Source organism: Rhinolophus ferrumequinum, chromosome 3, assembly GCF_004115265.2.
Source record: "Rhinolophus ferrumequinum isolate MPI-CBG mRhiFer1 chromosome 3, mRhiFer1_v1.p, whole genome shotgun sequence".
Taxonomy (NCBI): Eukaryota; Metazoa; Chordata; class Mammalia; order Chiroptera; family Rhinolophidae; genus Rhinolophus; species Rhinolophus ferrumequinum.
The window spans coordinates 47,053,107-47,059,106 of NC_046286.1; positions in this window are offsets into that span (position 1 = coordinate 47,053,107).

Genomic DNA, 6,000 nt, shown 5'->3' on the forward strand with positions numbered 1-6,000 from the left:
TATTCCTATGTACTAGTGGTCTACAGGTAGGGTGTTCCCAACTTTGATTTGCGATTTCCTGTAGTTGTCTCTATCTTAACACTTACGAAATGTGATTAGAAAATCAGTGAATGTTTAAAGAAACCTATTACAGTAAGAGACACATTGCCATTAATCCCCCTCAAAATACTCTCCCTCTCTTCAAACACACTTATCCCTTCGTTCTTGCCACTTTCAAAAGCAGTTCTGGAAGTCCTCTTTTGTGTCTAGTTGTGCTGTCATGGCAGCCTCAATATCCTGAATCAATTCAAAACATTTACAATTCATGGTCATTTTGACTTTGGGGAAGAACCGGAGGTTGCATGGTGCCAAATCTGGTGAATAAGGTGGATGAGGACATACTGTAATGTTTTTATTTGGCGGAAATTGACATACCTCAAGCGATGTGTGACACAGAGCCTTTCTGTTGTGATCACAAAATACAATGAATGCTGCTGCCGAGTGCCATGTGATGCAAAGGCAGGGATCTTTGATATGGGAAGCAGCACATCGAACCTTAGTAACAGTGTGTGACAAGTTTCAACTTGTTCAGTGCAGTCAGGCGGGTGTGAGCTACGGTTGAGAGAAGATGTGTTTTAAAGTGTGCCATAAATCATGACAGTGCTCCACATAACACATGCTTCTGGTATATGGCAATTTCTGTCAAATAAAAACATTATGGTGTGTCCTCATCTACCTTATTCACCAGATCTGGCACCATGGGACTTCTGACTCTTCCCCAGATTCAGGACATGGAGGCAGCCACGACAGCGCAGCTAAAGACACTCACGAAAGAGGACTTCCAGAACCGCTTCAGAAAGTGGCAAGAACAAGGTATTAAGTGTGTTCAAAACGAGGGAGAGTATTTTGAGGGGTATTAATGGCAATGTGTCTTTTACTGTAGTAATTTTTTTAATTTAAAGATTCACCATATTGTTTGGTCACACCTTATAGGTCTCAGCTCAGTCATCATCCCGGAGGTAGTGATATTAGCCCCTCTTCAGCTCTCCACCCCTTTGCATTCTATTCATTACTCAGTTTTATTTCTACCTGTTTACCTATCTGACATTGTCTTCTTTAATTATTTGCTGCCTTGTTTATTTTCTGCCCTCCCATTCTTTCCCCACTCTTGTCCATTGAATGTTAGTTCCACTGGAACATAGGTCATAAGCATTGTGTTCACTACTGTCTCCTCAGGATTTAGAATATCACCTGAAATGCAGTAGACAATAATTTTCTATAGCATAAATGAGTATCTACATTTTAAAGTAAATGCTGTATAATTTATTTCATGTATAAGGATGGGTTGATCAAATATTTTCTATAATGTCACTGAGGGAAGATTTAATAAATAGCTAAATTGATATACAAGCAGCATACCGATTACGTATGAAGATTTCTTAAATATTTCAGAATTTTAAAAATGCTTTGTTCTCCTGGTCAATTTAAATCTCTCTCCAATCTTGAAATTACTAACTTTTAGGATAGATACTTCTCTTTCTTGATTTTGCAAGGGTAAACTTTAGTTCCTCTTCTTTCTAAATACTCACTGCTATTTAATCCATTTGAATTGTGTGCTGAATTTAATAATAAGATGCTATTGTGGCACAATGATTGCTTTCAGAAATAACTTATATTTTAATTAAAATTGATGTAAAATCAGACAGATTAGACAGATTTTTATTTTCTGAGTTTCTGAGGCAAGCTTAAACATGATGTATTAAGCGTCAGTTTTTAAAAGCAGAAACTTAGTCAGTTAAGAACATATTTAAGAAGTAGTAATCTTCATAGAAATAGTGCTCTTCACTACAAAAGTGCATTCATTAAATGTCTTATTTCTAATATGTCAAATCAGTGTTCTTTGATGGTTTTTCTCAGAAGAAATTCCAGAAGCAATTTGGCTTCATTTACGGGGATAAATAAGGGTGTTTCATTTCACACAGCCTCAGGGAATCACAAATTAAAACGTTCCACTAAAATGGATGCCATCTACTATTCATTATTTCAACAAACCACTCTACTCTGCTGAAGTTGCATGCAATCAGGGTAAGGGATATGTAGTGCTTGAAACCTGCAAGGCTGAGAGGGCCTGCTTTGCATTCTTATTTGTAAGCAGCCCATTTCACATCTTCTCAGTTCCCCAGCACCCTACAGAGCTACTCTGTTGTAGGCCCAAAGCTCCATTAAGTAAATAGAGGCTCTGTATTTAGACGCCATCTCTGGGAATTCAAAGTGTTCAGAGAGGGAAACTGCTACTATCAAGATTAAGGTATTAATCGAAAGTTCTGTTAAATATATGTTGGGGTGCTAATTAATCTTCTAAAAATTGTTAATCAATTCAGTTATGTAACGCACTTAAACTTTAACACCTGGTACAGGAAAACTGACAGTCTTAACAGTTATGCCCAGAGACATTCAGAATGTAAAGGGAAATAGTCTAAACGGAAAATCTTCCCCAAATGGTGCTTTAGTTTGATCTTCAATATCCACTTGTCTTATCACATTTGGTAAGTTTGGGAAATCAATATTAAGTGCTCAGATAATTGAAGAAATATTAGAAGAAATTCAGGAAGTGAATTATGACAACTATTCTTAATGGAATCTCCTACCTGAAGGGCAGAAGACAATTTTAGCATGGATTATTAAAACCATGCTGATAGCTTTAGCTTGAATTGTTAAACAAAGAAATAATCCGATAAAATTTTAATATTTGAAGCCTGACTGTGCTGTCAGTATTGAGCTAATTGAGTTATGCTATAGTCCTGTCAACATTAAAATATTTTGTTTGTGTTGTTAATAGGTATATGAATCCTATCAGTATTGTTAAATATTAAAATGTAATGTCAGTCTACCTCTAAAGCTTAATGGATATGAACCAGTATGTCAGAGTACATATAGTAGAGTGCCTAGAAAATATGTGCTGTTCAAAAATGTTTATATGAATGAAATTGTATACAGAGGAACAGAAATAGATGACATAAGGCCACAACAAAAGTTAGCCTCAGCCTGCAGGTCGGTGTTACTCCTTGAGATTCTGACCCAATAGGTCTACGATGTGACTGAGGCAACCTTACTTTCTATTTCATAGCCCAATCAGAGTTGAGAACCATTAATGTCACATATAGGCAGTGGCATGTATTTTAAAAAAGAATTTTAATAATTCATTTTGAAGAACTAAAAATTATTGATAACATTGTAAACTTAGACCCATTTTCCTATTGTTTAAAAACAGAAAGTTGGTGTTAGTGATTCTGTTTCTGATTTGTAATACGTTTCTTTTGACTCAAGTTGAAGATTATTTTCAGTAGTGTCTATGGGACAATTCACTTTGGTGAGGACAACTTGATTTTGGCTGTAATCTTTGGTTTTGTAAATTCAGTAACTCAGTTTTATTGCTTCACTCAAAGAATGACTAATCTTTTGATTCCTGTTTGCCAAAACCACTAGAGACCATATCAAGTAAAAGACTAATACTCTTATATATAGTAGTTCTGAGTGAGGGGCTAGAGAAAGGGAGCCTACTTAAGCAGGGGCAGTTATAATAAAGTAGATTAACAAAAGCAGGCTTGAAAGGGGTGGTGTATTTAAAGATATTGGTACAGTTGTGATGAACTCACTAGTATCCTATAAAATCATTTTATCAATACTGAGTGCTGTTTGAAAAGACTACTAGCTTTGTAACCATAGAAAGACATTCTCATTTTAACTGGCCCTGGATGTTCCTTGTAAAATTACCAAAGCCTTTTTGCCTGACAATTTAGAGCTAGATTACTAGTTCTGGGCTCCTACTGAGCTGCTGAGCTAGATTCTTCTAGTTCTAGTTGCTAGACAATTCAGTTCTAGGCTTCTGTTGAGCTATCAGATGATCATATTGCTTTGGGGCTTATTGGGGTCCCTGAAGACAGATGATTAATGGAAGCTTATTTGTTTGAAGAATCGTTTTTTTTACATGCCTTCCCTGGAAAACTATGGGGCCTTTTCATTTATTTGATAAGATATTTTTTTATACTTTAGATTGTATCACTATGATTTTCCCAATAGTATTCCCTTTCTTTCCTTATTTGATCACTTACTACTGATTTGAGTTCAACTATGCTTAAAACTGTAGTTTCAGGGAGAAGAAATTAAAGATGAAATTTAAGCAGAGTAAAACATTTTAAAGAGAACAAGTTCAATTAATCCTTAGATATGAATCCTCGGGGATGTTCAGGAATGTGGTCACACTGTAATGAGTGCATCAAATGTAATGTTGTTATACTGCATGGCATTAAGTAGAAATTGGTAATTTGGGAAGGATGAAAAATAGTCGATATCATTCAGTTTTTGTTAGGGTTTTAAATCTCTAAATTTCTTTAACATTTATAGTAAATACTTCTGGTTCCCTCGATAAATGGCAATTGCTTAAGGTTAGTATGTCATTATCCTGATCCAAACTGGATGAAATTCATAGCCTAAAGGGAAATTTCATTCTGAGATCAAATTAAACAATCCTGGATCAATCTAATTGAGAGTACGTTTTACACCTCCTCATACAGCCAGATAATTCAAAACTTTATTAATCAAGATAAGCCATCTTCATTAAAAGAAAAACAATAGCATAATTGAATTGACACATGGTATTTACTAAACTAACAAAAATGGAGTCACCTTTGGTTTCAATTTCTTGTAATATTGCTAACCTTAACTTTCCTGCTCAGAATTGATTTCTGCCTTTTTCTAAAGGACTCATTATCAACTTTAATAAACCTCAGACTGATCCCCTTTGGAAAACAGAATACATTATTTCCTGTGTCTCCACCTTAAAGGGAAATAGAAATCATCAAAACTGATAATTTACCTCCAATTGAAGCATATTGAACTGCCAAACAAACAATTTTTGAAAGCAACAAAATTTAACTGCAGGACCCTAATAAGATGTGAAATCTGGATTAAAAATTTAGCTTTGAAATGTCATTAGATTTTGAGAAAGAACGTGGGGGATTTAGGACATACAGAGAACAAGAAGTTAAATTCCTGTACTTCTTTCAGGATCCTTTTTTTTTAAAGATGCTTATTTTTGATGCTTATTTATATAGCTGTGTTTATATTAGGGGAAATTGTTATGGCAATTGTTATGGTTTAATCCATGATTTTTATTCTTGATACTTCATGGCTAAAGCAGAGTATATGACTGTCTCCTGCAGAAGAAAAAGGCTTGCATCAAAGTTATCCCTGATGTCAAAAGTCAACTTTAAAAAATAAATTAGGGGCCGGCCCGGTGGCTCAGGCGGTTGGAGCTCCATGCTCCTAACTCCGAAGGCTGCCGGTTCGATTCCCACATGGGCCAGTGGGCTCTCAACCACAAGGTTGCCTGTTCGATTCCTCGAGTCCCGCAAGGATAGTAGGCTGCGACCCCTGCAACTAAGATTGAACACGGAACCTTGAGCTGAGCTGCCTCCCGGATGGCTCAGTTGGTTGGAGTGCATTCTCTCAACCACAAAGTTGCTGGTTTGACTCCCGTAAGGGATGGTGGGCTGTGCCCCTGCAACTAGCAACGGCAACTGGACCTGGAGCTGAGCTGCGCCCTCCACAACTAAGACTGAAAGGACAACAACTTGAAGCTGAATGGCACCCTCCACAACTAAGATTGAAAGGACAACAACTTGACTTGGAAAAAAGGCCTGGAAATACACACTGTTCCCCAATAAAGTCCTGTTCCCCTTCCCCAATAAAATCTTAAAAATAAATTAATTAATTAAAATTCTGAACTCAGTGCAAGTGGGCTGTCGCGGTGTCCTGACTACTGTGGCTGTCGCGGTGTCCTGGTGTATCTGTTCCTGGATAGCTCAGTCCTAAATAGTTGACTCACTCCTTCACCAAGCAACAGTGATTTACTGAGTGTAGGACAGTAGTAGCCACTGATGACAGTGCCCTTAAAGGCTGTTTAGCCTGGTTCTAGGAAGACGTTATAGTTATATTTTGTTTTCATATCCTCTTTTTTTA